This window comes from Musca autumnalis, unplaced genomic scaffold (assembly GCF_047663935.1).
Source record: "Musca autumnalis isolate F117 unplaced genomic scaffold, ASM4766393v1 scaffold_1, whole genome shotgun sequence".
NCBI lineage: Eukaryota > Metazoa > Arthropoda > Insecta > Diptera > Muscidae > Musca > Musca autumnalis.
This window is the reverse complement of record NW_027411644.1, coordinates 312,429,024-312,447,927: the sequence shown is the minus strand read 5'-3', so window position 1 is coordinate 312,447,927 and position 18,904 is coordinate 312,429,024. Positions and strand designations below refer to the sequence as shown.

At 34.4% G+C, this 18,904-nt stretch overlaps 1 protein-coding gene across 1 annotated transcript in view; it reads left to right on the top strand.

Annotated features, from left to right (window-relative positions):
- klg (klingon) overlaps positions 1-18,904 on the top strand; it is a 541,049-nt gene that overhangs the window by 17,115 nt on the left and 505,030 nt on the right. The window lies entirely within an intron of this gene.

The window sequence follows — 18,904 nt, the reverse complement described above, 5'->3', positions numbered from 1 at the left end:
ATTCATAAATTGTTATACATGTGTGGCAGATAATGATAAAGAAATTGACAATAGACTGCAAACTTGGTTACAGTTTCAGCGAAGCACATTTAAGCAATTGTATTTTTACATAAAAAGAAAGATTTATAAAATAATTGTCCCTATAAAATCCAGACCAAAATATATGAAGTATTTATATGGTTGACACAAATAAATTTGTGATTTTCGGTTATAAATTCAAAGAAGTAATAATAAGAACTTTTTCGTTACACATGCAACGTTTAATTTTTTGGCAATTATAACACGAAGCCTTAAAATTACAGCATTTAACAAAAGAAATATTTTTGCCTTAAAGTATGAACAATATTCTCAAATAGTATAGAAACGCCTAAAAATAGGCAATGGATTTAACAAATACCACTTTTTAACTCCAAGCTTAAATTCACCTAAATCCTTTCTTTCTCTATTTTCCCATTTTGACATTCCACTTAATTTATCTGGAAATATCTATTGTTGCTGTTGTTCTGCTCTTCCCCCGAAAGCCAGTACTTTCGCTTTTAGTAATTACCATTTGGCCGTCGGGTATGCCACTAATTTCCCTTGACAAAGAAACTTATTTTTGCAACAAAGATACCGAAAATACAAACATGATAGCAAGCACACTTGCAAAGAACAAAGGCACAATGACCCAGTTTTTTCTGTGTGCGGTATTTGTTCCTTGCTCCGCTTGCTGCTAGTTTATTGAAAACTACTTTCATCTTGAAACGTGGTTAACTGACTTGGCACTATGTACGTGAACGAAAATATTTCATGCAACTTTGCCATGAATTGTATTGGAATACATATTTCAAAGTTTCGTTCAGAGTTTTTATGTTACACCTATTTTTATTTTGTGGTAAATGGTGTGTGTTTTTTTCTGGTTGGGAGGGGAATGGGAAAAAGTTATTTACTGTAAATGAATTTAAAGTTAACGGGTTTAACTTGTAAAGAAGTTTGTGAATACAACACACTTTGCCTGGGGCAACACGCGCTTTCAATTATTAAACACTTTAAACAAGTCAAAAAAATCGAAAGTCAAATTTTATTAATAAAACATTTAATTACATTTTACGGTCATACGGATTTGGCCATTTTGCAGCGAGTCACAGGGAATGAAACGATTAATTAGCTTTGTTCGTCATTATCTTTAGTATTCGTGTCAAAGCAGAATGGAGAAGAAATTACCCTACCACTTAAGGCAAATTTGGCTAAAGCAATGACAAAAGAACAGTTAACCAATCCATATGTGAAATAACATCCTTCAAATGCCGACCATTTTGAGGGGTTTCCATTCTATTTGTCCTGTTTTCTATTGATTCGAAGGTTGTCAGTCTCTACTTATGTTACTTTTTAATTAGCTGACGGGTTTAGTTCGTGATTTAATTTAACACACACTCACCCATCTGCTATAATAATAATTGTTCCACAAACATCCCAGGCGGTACAAGGGAGACAAGGGATGCCCCGGTGGCACCCATCTGCTATTCTCATGTATTTATACTTGCTCGCTGAAGTCATAGGCTATTGTAGAATAATTAATCTTGGATGTTCACTAGTACACACGATAACTCTCGAGTGGAACAACCGATTGGTCAAAATTTTGCAAGTCGTAACGTTTGGTTCACAATCGGCGGACTATAATTCTGAAAATTTTAGGTTCAAACCTGGAACATCGTAACAATTCTTCCACAGATATTGATAAGGCTCGAATATTTCTTATTTGGTTCATTTCTTCTTTGGGTATCTACCACACAAAAATTACAAATTGTTCGCATTGAGGACATGTTATGTAATGATCCAAAAGCTCCAAAAGACCCTGATGGTACCAATTAAAATGTCTGATGACAAATGTAATTTATGAATTGAATATCCGATTTGGCCGAAACTTTTGATATTGTAAAATTTATCCAAAACGTATATCAAGTTCCAAGTCTATATGGGACTAAAATTTTCGGGAACATCCCTGAAAAAAGTTAAAAATGTTCTTGAAAGTTTAAGGGTTATTCAAGTAATGTTTTGAAAGCAAGTTCATGCATCGCGACCAATATACATAGATCCCAAATATGTTTGGACCAGTATTTCGGAGTCTACGAGTCGGAGTCGAGCAATTTTGCATGAGTCGGAGTTTGAGTCGAAAAAAAATCTGGACTCCTGGAAAAATTTAACAATTTTAATTATTTGAAGAAGAGTTATCTACATATTATAATTATAGCAAAAAAAGATACAGATACAGCGAAAACATTATACTAAAGTTTTGCAATTGAGTAACAGTTTTAAATATCTGCACATTTTATTAAATATCGGAAATTACCATCGGAGTCGACTCCATCCGTGTATCTGGCTGGTGTGCACGATGACTCTCGAACACATCAATTGATTCGGACAACATTTTGCACTTCTTCATATTTTGTCATATCGAGGTACCTACATCACAAAAGTTCAAAAATTTTCTATAAAATGGTGTAAACGATAACTCTCGGAGGGATCATTCAATTTGGTCCAAGCTTTGCACATCGGATTATTCATTCCAGATAAAAATAGCGTTTCAATATGGACTATATCGGTCCACACCTTCGAATATCTCCCACCACACAAAATTCGAAAAAAGTGAAGTTTAAGAACTCCTCTCGGGTTGTTTTGAATTTTTGTTAACAGATTATCCTTGCGGCCCAATTTGCGACGTTACAATTGATTTCTGAGGCAAGCCCATACTTGCTGAGATAATGGATTAAACGCTCCAAGATACCCTGACCGCACCAACCAAAATGGCAAATCCGCAAGATAACTCTCGCAGAGAGCATCTGATTGGTTCAAACTTTGCACATCGTATTAGTTCATACATTCTTGTTGAATTTACGGTCTATATCGGTACATCCCACACAAAATTTGGATTTATTTGTGCTGAAGGTTCTTTTCACTGTTCCTATTACAACGGTAAATTTTTTTCGGCGTATGTCCACACATCCTGAGATATTGAAAAAACCCTGCCGGTACATACAAAATTTTCTAATGTTTAACAACCATGAACACAACATCACTTGTAAAATAGAAGAAATAATAATAGTGGCCAATGTATTACCTGACATTAGGCTAAAAAGCCACATCATGACTGACAGCGTGGATACTTCCGCAAGCAGAAAAGGCAGTATTTGATGCATTTGAGAGAAAAATCCTTTGTAAGATATTCGGATGCAACTAACATCAATATCTACGTCCCACAGTGGCTCCGTCCATGAAAAAGAATCGAAAAATTTACGGCAGACCCAATGTATGTTTGGATCAAATCTATTTAAGAAAATTTGGCGTCGATTTAGGAATGTCCGTCCATCTGTTTAGCTGTAGTAATATTTTGTCCAAACTTATATCAAATTGGAATATGGCCCAAATCGGTACCCGAGGACCTCCCCACTCAAAAATTTCGGAAAATTGTAGTTTAAGGCTCGTTCTCGAATCGTTTTAATTTTTTTGGCAGAAGGTTGTTCTCTGGGTCCCTTTTGCCGCGATTCAAGTTTTTTCTTTGGAAAGTTCATATTTCTGCGCCATACAACATTCGGGGAGACATTGGGGACCTTCCAAAAACAAAGTCTGACTATGAATGTAGAATGAATATTTACATTGATGCAAAGTAGGCAAATAACGGGGGGTCGGAATGGGCTAACAACTTATTTGGAGAAAAGTCAACGTTTTCAAAGCGAATATCTCGTTTCTATAAGGGGTATATTAAAAGCAAAACCTGCTAATGAAAGTAGAAAATATCACCCATAGAGTTGGTGGTCAAACAACGAAGATATCGCAATAGCCGCTAATCGAACACAACTTTTCAGTTTTGCGATTTTAATAATAATGACGACTATCACAGCTTTGCTTGAGGAACTTCCAAAAGCAAAGCCTGGCTATGAAAGTAGAAAATCCCATCTTTACAATGATGTTCAGCTGGTTGGCGTAGGTGGCCAAATAACGGAGATATCGCAATAGTTGGTAATACATCTAATTATTTCTTTCTTTTTTTTTTTTTGTAATCACCCTACACGTCGCAACTTTGATTGGATCGTCACAAAATTTTAGGTGTTAATGGTGGTCCCACAGAGGGAAAACCCTATTGTTTTTAAATAAATGACATTTTTGTTTTTTTTTATATTAGTTTTATGAAAAGCCAAGGAGAGTTTTTTTTAATTTTTAAACAAATTTTGACTTTTTTAAATATGTTTAAATTTAAAAAAAAAGGTTTTTACATTTTTTTTTTATATTTTTTATGATTGTTTAAGTCTGGAGTATTCCCCCATTGGCTTAAGTTCATCACTTTCCTCTTTGCAGAGAAAAATGTTTACAAAACGCACTGACAGCTTGCAAAATTTACTGATCGCTACCAATATCATGATTTCATCCCGGCGAAGGGAATTATCAATTGGCTTTTCAGTTTTTGAAATGATGATTTTTTTGTGAAAACCTGAACTCTTTAAGCATCGAGTATTCTCATGTTAATGAGAATGATGCTTACTTTTATATTTTTTATTTATGTAGTTTATTCATTGGTGTTTGAACGTTTTTAATATATTGAATATAAACAAGTGAGAAAGGGCTATAGTCGGACGGAGCCGACCAAGGGATACCCTATACCACTATCCCTGGACAATCGCTTTCCGCGGAACTTTATTTTCAATGATTGTGAAAATTTAATTATCAAATATCAGAGATGTATAATATTTATGACCAAAACCTAAAAGTTATCTAGAATGACAAAGACATTTTTGTAGCAGGGAAGGAAAATTTAGTTCACACAAACTAAAATATAATAAAACTCACTTATGTAGTACTACTACTTACTACATAAGTGTGTTTCATTATTTTCCGTTGTTTAACCGCTACGTTATTGAAATTTTTACCAATTTTCAAACAAAAGTTTCAGTCCATTTAACCCGCTAAGTATTATCTCATCTTCACGTTGGTTTGCACGCTTCTTCTTCATCATGAACTCAAACTTTGTTTAAAATTTTGATGGTTATTATTTGACCTACAAAGCAGCTACAAAATTGGGTAAAATTTTGTTTTTGGTCCATTTCATTCCCTGGACATTTCACGATCATCACCAAAAACTAATCATTTCTATTCTGGTCCGAACCCAACCTTCATAAAAATTTCTTTACAATCGGTCCATAATTGCGTCCTGAAGCTTGTTTACAATTTTTAATGGACGGACACACATCGCTAAATCGCTTTATCTCGTCGAGATATGAATTTTGGCATACCAAATAAGGGGTCTAGGACGAATATTTAGCGGTGCTACATGAATTTTTGGAGAGGCAATTTGTAGCGGGGGATAAAAATTTGGTTCTCTACACACAACCCATTATATATTAGGCAGTAGGCCCGTTATCTAGCAAACACTTTATTGCAATTTACATCAGAGGAAAGGTCAGTAGGTTTTTTCCATATGTAGGCTACATTGCCGATATATGTCCTCAAGGAATAAAAGTATCGACCAAAAATAAAATTTTTATATCTTTCATACAAAGGTAATGGTCCATTTCACCCGCCAAATAATATCAGATCATCATTTAAAATTGTAGGTATCTTCTTCGACCTATTCTCTTACCCGGTGCAAAATTTCGTGACTATTGAGGTATAATTGGGACCTCTAGCGAGTTTATTATTACACTACAAACAAATAACGGAATATATTAGGCTGTAACTCTGTTATCTGATCATGCACACCAACATAATTGGCATCAATTGAAAGGTCAAGCGTTCCACTTTCAAGTATATCTCACTTGTCCGGAATGTCACCCCCAGGAATAAAGATATATGCTGTATATTAAAAATTTTCACAATTTTCACACAAAAGTTTAGGTCCATTTAACCCTCTAAATATTATCCGATCGCCATCTCAAATTGCAAGCTTCTCCTTTGTGATATACCCTTACCTTATTTAAAATTACGCGTTGATCGGACTATTATTGAGACCTACACAGCCGCTAGAAAATTGGATAAATATTATGTTTTTGTTCCATTTCACCCGCTAAATATTTCACGATCATCACCAATAAGAATAGGGATCTATTCTGATCTGAACCCGACCTCCATACAAAATTTCGTGGCGATCGGTCCATAATTGCGGCCTGGAGCGTGTTTACAATTTATAATGGACAGACGGACGGACGGACGGACGGACGGACAGACACACATCTCAAAATCGCTTTATCTCGACGGGATATGAAGATTGGTATACCACATTGGGGGTCTCCGACGAATATTTCGCGGTGTTACATGAATTTTTACCAAAACAAACTTATAATACCCTTTTCCACATTGTGGTATAGGGTATAAATAGGGCACAGTTTTAACCCGCTCCTCCGAAATTCAACAAAATATATGGCCTACTTCCACCAAGGGACATTCCTGTGCATAATCTGAAAATTTCATGGAATAAGTACTTAGGGTCGGAAATTCAGCAACCGTTGCCTCGCAAATTAATTTTCTGACCGATACTTTCATAACTTTTGCAAAAAAGCGTTTTTTAAAAAATAGGGCCTGCCCCCGCCCCCTCCGAAATTCAAAAACTATAAAGCCTATTTTCACCTCGGTTGTTTCTTGCATATTCTCTGAAATTTTCAAAAAAAAATCGGTTCAGCCGTTTTTGAGTCTATGCGGCACATACAAACATACACACATTGTCTTTTATATAAGATTTCACACAAAAGTTTTGGTCCATTAAACCCGCTAATAATTATCTCATCGCCATGTTAAATTGCAAGCTTATTCTTCGTCTGAAACTCAAATCATTCTTAAAATTTCACTCCGATCGGAATATTACTGCGATCTACAGGACAGCTACAAAGTCGGGTAAAAATTGTGGGTTTGGTCCATTTCACACCTTTCGATCATAACCAACATCTAATGGGGTCACTTCTGGTCGGAACCCGACCTCTCCACAAAATTTCGTGACGATCGGTCCAAAATTGAGGCCTGGAGCTTTATTACAATTGTTAATGGATAGACGGACACACATAGCTAGATCGCTTTATCTCATCAAGATATAAAAAAATGGCAAGGGGAGCGGGTCTACGACGAATACTTCACGATGTTACACGAATATTGGACAAAACAAACTTATAATACCCTTTCCACATTGTTTTGTAAAGTATAAATATTTTATTTTAAAAACATCCGTAAATTGTAGGAAAAGGTCGTAACTCCCTACAAAAATACAAAACTGTACAAGTCCAAAGACTTCCAATTATCTCCCAAACGCCATGGAATTTTATCAAACAAAGTACAGATATTGAAGCGGAATAAATAAACTAAAAATACTGCTTTTACCACCAAATAAAATCTTTAATACAGAAAGCGGTGGAATGTTTTTTCTTCCTCCTGAAAAATTTGTTGTGAGGGACTTACGACCTTTTCCGACGGAGCAGACGATATTTGATATCACAATATATGCCCACAATGAAATATTTTCGAAGCATATGCGATGTATAAGTGCACAATTTTTAGACGATATATATCCAATAAACTCGCAATTTTCCCAATTATCAAATATACCAAATTGCATGGTACATATATTTATTTATTTTAGGTGTATTCTAAAAAGGAACCTGATATTCAAAGACAATTTGAAGATGTAGCAGAAGGGGCTAATCAATGTGAATTTTCCAATTTTCGAATATTATTTAGAATAAAGACAAGGGAGGCTTCTCTTATATCAATGGGTTTATATTAAGTTATTGATATGTGACCAAAATTTTATCGCCGAGTCCGAACGGCGCGCCGCGGCGTGTCCTAAGTTGTCACTTGTAGAGACGTTTTTCATTGCTGAAATACTCAGGAGATATCGCCAACATTACTAAGGGGTATATTGCCACCGTTGACAATTTGATGGGAATCGAACCCGGACATTCAGCGTGCAAGGCAGTTGCACATACATAGCTAATTCCTACAGGTTGTGGTGTAGGGTATCAGATGGTCGGCCCTTCCGACTATAGCCTTTGCTTACTTGTTTTTATTTATGTAGTTTTTTCATTGGGTTTTGAACTTTTTTAATATATTGGAACATAAAAAAACACAAAAGCACTCATATTTTAATACAAAATATTCATTCATCGTAAAGCTGATTTTATTATCTGTCGAAAAATGTTGAAAATATTTTCCTGCAAAAGTTACAGAGTTTTGACCACGAAAAAACGATTCTGAACCACTGTGCGTCATAAAAATGGGACGATATAAAAGATCATGATACGCATAATTGGTAAAGAAAAGCAACAAATAAATGGAGCTGAAATCCATTGTTAGCTCGGCGTGTACACATATGTTCTGAAGAGTGGAATCCAATTGTTTGTTCACTTTCAGTGTGATCCACTGTAGTTCGAAGTATTTTACTGTCATAAGCGTAGGGAATATTTATGTTATCAAATCTCCTATACGTCATCTTTCTTTATGTATGTTATATGCATAGAATCCATTAAAAATATTATTTAAATTTATTTCAAAATAGTTTTGAAAGGTCCTATTATTATAATGTGGTATTATAATGCTTTAACATACATATCTTATTTACTATCAATAATATGCTATAGGCAATTTCCTGTGACTTATATTTATTAATATTTTTTAATGGATAATTTATATTATTTAAAATATAGTTTCAAATGCAAATGACTAATTTCGTAAACGATAAAAATGTTACATTTGTATGTAATGTAATCAGTAAAAAACTATTTCTGAAAAAATAAAATCTTTATCTAAATTGTAAACAAAAAACGGAACACAATAACCCACATACCGTATCTGTAAATCATGTATGTGTTTTATTATATCAAAGCATTTAATTATCATTATTGCATTTGGTTTTTTTGTTTTCATTTTTATTTCGGTTTTATCAAAGTTTGCCTTTAGGCTTTTGTGCAGAATTTAATTTTTTATTGCATACTTAAATGGACTTAAAACTTAAGCCCAATGATTGTTTATTAAATCTCGTACATAATAAAATTTATCACTTTACAATGTTTTATTGGATTTTTTTTTTGTATATTTTATAAATTTTCTGTATGAAGGCCATCATAATAAATATATAGCAATAAAAGTGACATTAAATATATTTATTGGCCTACGAACGAAAAAAGCACGCATGTCAATTTTATGTAAAGGAAATTTTCACATGAAAGGAGAATGAAAGAGAAGTAAGAATGAATTTGAAAAAAATGGATATAAAATGTTTACTCCTGTGTATCTCAAGCTATATTGCTGTATTTGAGCTCCAAGGAAAGGTGATTAAAATTAGCAAGAAATGCAGCAAACACAATGCTCTGTACAAGTTTCAAACCTTTTGCTGCCATTTTTTTTTTTTTCAAAACGAACATGCTAACCTTTTCAGTACGGTGTTACCCACTTAACCAAAATTTTCCGTTTAAATCCTCTAAATTAAATAAAATCTCACATTTTAATTGAACATAATTAAATGCATCTAAATCTTCTTAACTAGGCATAACATCTATCAAAACATACATATATTCTAGGAATTGCCTTAATTCCTGCTTCTTAATGTCGATACGAAGCAGAATGCACAAACATTTTGCTGTTTATTTATTTTCATTAGAATTTTAATCAATTTTTAAAATATTTACGTTGTAAATAATGTTATTGTTTATGTTTACAATAAATAGGATTTATGTTAATTTATTATTTAATTAATTTTTCAGAATATTTTAGGGGTATTTAAACATAAACACAAAAGCCTATTCTGTTTTGACATACATGGCCTATGGCCATAACTTGTTGTTCTTTAAAATAGTGTGAATAGGTGTGTGAGTGTGTGTGTGCCTGTATTTGAACCCTTGTAATACTTTAAGTCCATTATATATGTATGTATTTTCAACAAGTTTTTAATCAAAATCCAACTAACCCACAAAACGATGAAAACTGTCGGGCAAACAAAACTCTACATAACAAATTATTTAAATTCTATTTAATGGACTTATGTAAATAACGCCTAACGAACGCCCTAGCTAGATAGATCATCATGTCACAACATCAATAGATTAAACAAACACTTTGCAAATTACAAATTTCTATTTACCCCAAAAATAGGCATCAAGAGATGTAGAAACAACAACACCAACGAATCTGATGATGTCCAAAAACAAGGAACCAAAAATCAATCAATGCTAACAACTTAATCCGCTTTTCTTGAATGGCTAGAGTTGGCAACAGCTTTTCATCAAATTGAAGTGTTGCTGGCTAAAGCTTTTATTACAAAGAATCTCTCAAAGAAAGATAAAAAGGCAGGGGATGGTAATCTACATTAATATCTTTGTTAAAGCCACAACATTTTTTGCCACTGCCCAAAAGAAAAAAAAAGAAATATCACACAAAATAAATCAGGCATAATATGCATGTGAGCCTGTTCATAGTCTGCATCTTAAGGACATTTATACACACACCAGATACGAAAACAAACAGCAAGAAACAAGAAAGGAGACACAATTTATAAATGACAAAATGTCAAAAACATACGTCGTCTGTACTTTTGTGAGCTGTTTTGTTTAACTTTTATCCGTATAGAAGATGGTAGACAAAAATCTCCTTAAGTCATAGACTGAGACATTTTTTTCATGCGTATAACTCTACGTGTTTGTGTAAAATGTGTGTGTTTGTATGTGCAAAGAAATTAATAAAGACAATTTAATTTTTGTAAAGTGACACACATGTCCTCAAACCTTACCACATACAATCATCTCTACCCCGGGGGATTGTTGGGCAAGAAATTAAACAAAAAAGGAAAAAATAAGATATTAAAATGAATATTGATATAGGTTTTTGTGAGTTTGAAATGGGCAAGTTGTTTTAATGAAGTTGTTGTATTTAAAGTTGTCTTCAAAAGGACCATTGGGTATTTGAACAGAAACATTTGTAGATTTTGTCGAGAAACTAAAGTCAAATATTTACCAAAGAAAATAGTAAAAATTTGGGTTATTTACATCAGCAATATAGCCATCAATTTCATTTTTAAAATTTGCCAAATTTAACTTAAAACTTCAATATTCAATGTAGCCAATCAATTGTTATGTCAAATATTTTTTTTATATTTTGGGGCGAATTCAAGGCAAATTAAACAGGTTGTTGGGGATTTTACAACAAAAATAATTTTGTTACAAAGGGATTTGGCACTTTATATTCGACACCACTTCAATATGTCTTGGGCGAAACCATATTGGAATAATTGCTTTGACTTTTCATATTCTAATGTTATTGTTGACATTTGATCCCCACTAACAATAAAAGTCATAAATTGTTATGATTTTCCAATATTTAGCGAAAAAAACGAGCTGTTGTGAAACCACCCACTTTCCGAAAACATTTGTTGGACACTTTACATTTCGTTATTATTGGTGTGCTAGTTGGGTTTATTTTTGAATCAATTGCCGTTGTCATAATTTGTCATTATTCAGGAATAGTGATCATTTTCTTGGTTCGAAAACATTACGTTGACAAACTGTTGACTCTAGCAAAGATCTGTTTTCTTGAAAATATTATATTCATTTCATAGAATTTTCATAGCCACTACAGAAGAGAAAATTAGATTGAAATTATATATCGTCCTTAAAAATCACTTCAATATATGACTTAAGAAACAAACTTGAAAACGACAAATTGTAAGAGTGAGAAACAAAGTGATAAATTGACCTTTATGGAGAGTATACACTCTCTACCACCTGAATGTTTCATAAACTGAAACCTGAAACTTTTGTACGAAGTCAACAAATGTGAGCTTGAGAGAGAATAGTGGATGTTATCGTCTGAATATTTTGTTAACATCAAAACCTGAAAGTTTTGTTAGTTACTCAAACAGTAGTGATAGTGAGATCATTATTATTAGGAGCGAATGTTGTCACCTGCATAAATCGTTAATAACTTGACCTGAAACTTTCGTTCGTGTAAACGGACAATTTTGCAAAACATTTGTTTTTGATTTCCGTTATTTTTTGCTCTATTGATGCTGGTCATCAGAAAAACAATTCAGAATATTTTCAATATTTTTTTTTGCTAACGGCTCCTTAAAAATATTCTATTTTATTGAGTAGGAAAAGTTTTGTAGTTTTTGGAACTGCTCTTGGCCTTATAGGCTCGGTTCTCATTTGTAAATAAATTGAAATTGAATTCTGTAAATACTATATACAAAGAAATACTCATGACTTCTATAATATTGGCCGAAATAACGACACGGTAATGATGGAAACGTGATTATTATAGGATTTAAATGTGGAAATCTTCAAAATTTGTTACAAAATATAATTCAATGGAGGCTTAAGAAATGAATACACCGTTACCATAAATTTGGAAATTATAATATAAATAACGGAAAAAATACTTAGCATGGGAATGACAAATTTTCGGGAACATGCAAAAACACTAAACACTTCAACAGTTCTCAAACAACTGACTATATTTTTCACTTCTATCGGTTATCTTTAAAACGAAGGGGAATATTCGTTACATTGACAGATTACAAAAAACCGGTTTAAAGATTTGGCTAAAATGTCCCAAAATCATATTTAAAAAAATAAAAAAATTATATTTATGAAATTAAACAAGTAAAAAAGTATCAGTCGGCTTTGCCGACAGAGATATACCCTCAGCCTATATGGATAGAAATACTTTTTTCCCAAAAAAAAAAAAAACATGTATTTAGGGGGGTTTTCAAAATGTTGGGCGTATGAACCGGCAAAAGTATGGATAGGATTAAAACTCAAACATTTGCGGGGATATCGATAGATAGAGCTTTTTTATCACACTAGCCTACGGAAAACATAATATCGCTGTAAACAGAGCCAATAGGAAAACCTTCGGTAAAAATTTCCAAAGGATCCTCGAACAGACCCTTAACCACACAAAAATTTTGAACATTTGTGTGGGTGGTACCACAAGGATTGGACAGATAGTTCCCAAATTTGAACATAAACTAAGTTTCGACAATATTTAAAGATCTAAAGTTTGGACTAAATCGGTTGCTACATCTATGAGAAATCGCGAGTACCATTTTAGCGAATATTCTCGAACTCTTGTGGGGGAGGTACCGGAAGAAGTGGAACTAGAGGCACAACTTCAAATTTCATCTAATATTCGAAGAAATATTACAATATCCAAAGTGTGGACAAACGCAGTATTCGGTTCGAACTCTCCAGCCACTACATATGGTGCCATAGGGGTTTTTTACAACTTTCGGGCTGTTTTCTCAAGAGGTATGGACTTGTCCCTGAAAAAACTTTTACTGTCGTAATTGTGGCAGCGAATGCAACTTGCTTCAACAAAAACTAAAGTGATTCGAGATCAGGTCTTAAAGTGAATTTATCCAAAATTGTGTGTGGGAGGTACCCGAAGGAGTGGACAAATATAGTCCATATTTGAACCTGATTTATATTTGGTAGATATATTAGGATGCGTAAAGTATGGACCAAATCGGTTACTCGCATCAAGAGTTATCGTGCGCATAATTTTTCTGAACATTTTTGAACTTTTGCGGGGGAGGTACCTGAAGGAGTGGGCCGATATGGACGCCACATTTTGGACCGTATCGGCAGATCAATTCGAGAGTTATCTTGCGTTCCAACCACTACACACGGTATCATAGGGGTTTTTTTCTACCTTTCAGGCTATTTTCTCAGGAAGTATGGACTTGCCCCTGATGAAACATATACCGTCGTATGGGGTGCAGTGGATCAAAGTTGCTATAACAAAAATCAAAGCGATTCGAGAGCCGGACCTAAACTGAACTTTTCCAAAATTTTATGTGGGAGGTACCCGAAGGAGAGGAACGATAGAGTTCATATTAGAATCTCATCTATGTCTGGTAGAAATTTTACGATGTGCAAACTATGGACCAAAGCGGTTACTCGCTTCAAGAGTTATTCACGCACAATTTTTCCGAACATTTTCGAACTTTTGTGGGGGAGGTACCGGAAGGAGTGGACCGATATAACCCATCTTCGAACATAAACTAAGTTTGGACAAAATATTGCGAAAGCCAATTTTGGACCAAATCGGTTCATCCGTTCGAGAGTTATCGTGCGCACCAGCCAGACGGACGGAAATTGCTAAATCGACTCCAAATTGTCTGAAACACATTTCGTCCAAACATACTTGGGGTCTAAAACCATTATTTCGATGAGGCACATTTTGCCCGTATAAAAGTGTATATACCCTCGTTAGCATAAATGCTCAGGATATAAAAACTTGTATGTAATACGTACCCGAGGGAGGATACCGATATAGTCCATATTCGAAGCTGATCTATGCTTGGAAGATATATTATGATGTGCAAAGTTTAAACCAAATCGGTCAATTTCTTTCGAGTGTTAGCGAACAATTTTAACTTTTTTGGAAGAGGTACCCGAAGGAATAGACCGATATGGTTCATCTGCGAATTTGATCTAAGTTTGGATAATTAATTTTACCCCAGGCAGCCAGACAAACAGACGGACAGGGCTAAATCGACACCAAATTTTTCGGAAACGGAGTTCGTCCATACATACTTGGGTGCCTAAAAGCATTATTTCAATAGTGCGTATTTTCATTGTATCAAAGTGTATGTGCTAGTACACTCATTAGCCTAAAGGGAAAATGATGTGGATTAGATGAATAAGACTATTGCGATATCTTCGATATCTTGTTTGACTACCTACCCTTGTAGAAGCAGAGATATTCGATAAAGCAGAGATATTGGATAAAGCGTTGACTTTTTCTCAACATAAATTTGTTGCCATTCCGAATGTTTCACGTTGCCAAATAAATTTTAAATACATTTTTTGACTGAATTGCCTGAAATTTGACATTTAAGGTTCCCTGCAGTCACGAAACTTCTCCATCAGTAATTATGAACACACATAGGTCCATGTATAGGTATAGTATTTGAGGTAATCTGCAGCCACAAAACATCTCCACCACCAATTTTTAACATATCGCTCATTTACTCAAAGAGTGACACATCTCAAAAAATCTAGTTTCGAGAAAAACGCGTTTTAAGTTGGCGATTGAAATTTGGCCTTCCAACTTAAAACGATTATTACACAAACAAGTAAAAAAGCATTAAGTTCGGCCGGGCCGAACTTTTCATACCCTCCACCATAAAATATTCATTCCTGTCCCCAACTTTAAGTGAGTACGTTAAAATGTCAGATAATGTATATAAAATGCTTCATTCGGGAGGTCATTTTTTATGGTGCCTATATCTAACTGTTGACAATTTTTGGTGGGCTAGAAATTGGGAGGTACTGTTATATAGGGGTTATAATGAAACATGGGCCTATGTTGACAGTTTTTGATGGGAGCCTTTAATGCCAAATAGCTCCTAATTCGGTTAAAAAATTTACCTAGAATCCTCAAAATATCGAAAATCGGTACATAACGTGGGAACTTCAAATGTCATTAACAGCTAGTTCGGAGGTATCTGGGCTATACGAAAATATGAACTTAAATGAACAAATTACAGAAAGTTCGTCCAAAAAATAAAGCTAAGGTACGGAAAATCGGGAGGTTTGTTTTGTGGCTATACAAAAACATGGACCTACGTTCGGTTAAACATTTTAAGTAAAATCCTCAAAGTACCGAAAATCGGGAATTATCGTTATATTGGGGCTATGTTGAAAATTGTTGATGCAGATGTGTGGTGACCACTACAACCTTCAAATGTCAAATTACAGTTAGTTCTGTTAAAAATTGTAGCTAAAATTGCCAAATTACTGAAAATTGGGAGGTACCGTTACATGGGAGCTATATCCGAACATGGACCTATGTTGACAATTTTTGATGGAGAGGTGTTGTGACCACTAAGAACTTCAAATGTCAAATTACTGCTAGTTCGGTTTTATATTGTAGGTTAAATCATCAAATTACTGAAAATCGGAAGGTACCGCTATATGTGGGCTTTCTTGACAATTTTTGGTGGAGAGGTGTGGTGACCACTAAGAAATTCAAATGTCAAATGTTCAAATTACAGATAATTCGGTTAAAACTTGTAGGTAAAATTCTCAAAATACCTGAAATCGGGCGGTAACGTTATATGGGGGCTATTCCAAAACATGGACCTATGTCCACTAGTTATATAGGTTTATTGACATTTAAGAACCCTAAATGTCAATTGATAGCTAAATAGGTCTGAAAATGTAGATAAAAACGTCAAAATTCCGTAAATCGGGGGTAGCTTTATATGGGGGCTATACCAAAACGTGGACCTAGGTCCACAACTTTTGTTATATAAGTTTAGTTACACTTAAGAACCCTATATGTCAAATTATAGCTATATCCGTCTGAAAATGTAGCTAAAAACGTCAAAATACCGTAAATCGGGGGTACCGTTATATGGGGGCTATACCAAAACGTGGACCTATGTCCACAAGTTTTGTCACAGAAGTTTATTGACATTTAAGAACTTCAAATGTCAAATTATAGCTTCATCGGTCTGAAAATGTAGCTAAAAACGTCAAAATACCGTAAATCGGGGGGTACCGTTATAAGGGGGCTATACCAAAACGTGAACCTATGTCCACAACTTTTGTTGTATAAGTTTATTGATACTTAAGAACCCTAAATGTCAAATTATAGCTAAATCGGTCTGAAAATGTAGCTAAAACCGTCAAAATACCGTAAATCGGGGGGTACCGTTATATGGGGGCTATACCAAAACGTGGACCTATGTCCACAAGTTTTGTTAAATAAGTATAATGACACTTAAGAACCCCATATGTCAAAATATAGCTAAGTCGGTCTTAAAATGTAACTAAAACCGTCAAAATACCGTAAATCGGGGGGTACCGTTATATGGGGGCTATACCAAAACGTGGACCTATGTCCACAACTTCTAATATATAAGTTTATTAACACTTAAGAATCATAAATGTCAAATTATAGCTACATCGGTCTGATAATGTAGCTAAAAACGTCAAAATACCGTATATCGGGGGGTACCGTTATATGGGGGCTATACCAAAACGTGGACCTATGTCCACAACTTTTGTTATATAAGTTTATTGATACTTAAGAACCCTAAATGTCAAATTATAGCTTAATCGGTCTAAAAATGTAGCTAAAAACGTCAAAATACCGCAAATCGGGGGGTACCGTTATATGGGGGCTATACCAAAACGTGGACCTATGTCCACAAGTTTTGTTATATATGTTTATTGACACTTAAGAACCCTAAATGTCAAATTATAGCTAAATCGGTCTGAAAATGTAGCTAAAAACGGCAAAATACCGTAAATCGGGGGGTACCGTTATATGGGGGCTATACCAAAACGTGGACCGATATAGCCCATCATCGAACTTGACCTGCCTGCAAACAAAAGACGCATTTTCCCAAAATTTCAGCGTCCTATCTCCATTTTTGTGGATGCTAGAGTGATTACCACAGACGGACGGACGGACGGACGGACGGACGGACGTGCTCAGATCGACTTAGAATTTTACCCTGATCAAGAATATATATACTTTATAGGGTCGCAAATGAGTATTTCAATGCGTTACAAACGGAAAAACAAACTTAATATACCCTCCATACTATGGTGGAGGGTATAAAAATAAAATAACTACTTGGACCATAGACAGCTAGCAAGATATCAGTGCTAAATTTTTGTGCCAGATCAATCATGATTTGAAGTGTTTTAGTGCTTCATAAACTCAAACAACTTTTTTGTTGAATTATGCCAAACCCGTAGTAAATGAGCTGTAACTCGATGAGTTTTAGAGATATATGCATGAAAATTGGACACAAGATAAAGAAGAAGTCATAGAAAAAATAGAAATTGCTAACTCAGAAAACGCATTTTTTGAGTTATGCCACTCTTTGAGTAAATGAGCGATATGTCCATGTTTTTATATAGCCCCCACATAACGATTTTCTGCCTTTTCAGATTTTCGGTATTTTGAGAATCTTAGAATGTTATATCTTTAGTTTCTCCACATTTTTATTATGTACTTGCGATTTTGTGATCTATAGCTAAACATGCTTACATGTCTGACAACAATTCTCCGTATTTTTTTCTAACAACAATTTGTTTCCCAACTCCGCACAGTGGTTCAGGAATCGATTTTCCTGGCAAAAACCCCAATTTTTTGTCGCCACCGAATGTTGATTTTTATGGGATTAGATAGTAAACATATTGAAACTAAGGAAACAAGCAATTAGGTCAAAATATTGGGAGGTTTGGTCCTGGCGTGCTCCTAAAGACGACCTTTTTTTCGCAATTTTGGACAATACGTCATTTTTGCAAATTCTGGAGAAGGAGGTATTTCTCGGAAACTATAAGAAATATTGTGTACATTGTTTTTTGTTAGGTATGTAGGATTGTTGTCTTTAAGAACCGTTATCGTAGAGTTTACACGAAAAGACCTATTTTTTCCTCAGTTACTAAATTTTAGTGGAATTCCAACTTTCGTGGACTAGAACTTTTAGGCTTTGTAACTTTGTTCCATAGATTGCATTTCGAAAACTTGACCGAACTTTGGTTCGATTACTTTTTGGGGAATTCAATTGGACTCTCTGGGTTCGGAATAACCACATTAGGGCTGCAAATATTTGCAAATCTTCTGATAACTGCACTTTTATAATATGTTATTTTGCTTGAAATTAATACAAATTTAGCTTTGCATTTGTATGGGGGCTTTATGAATATATGGACCTATCTTGAGAAATGTCTGCAAGGAGGAGTTCTACCCCCGGAGGCACTAAAATACCATATTATAGCTAAATTTTTTAATAAATATGGGTAAACAAGTAAAAATTCAACTAATCGGGTGGTACCATAAAAGGGAGGCTACATCGAAACCTAAATCCATATTGAACATATTTTGTAAGAAGATTTTACACACAGTTAGAACACGGAATGCAAAATTTTAG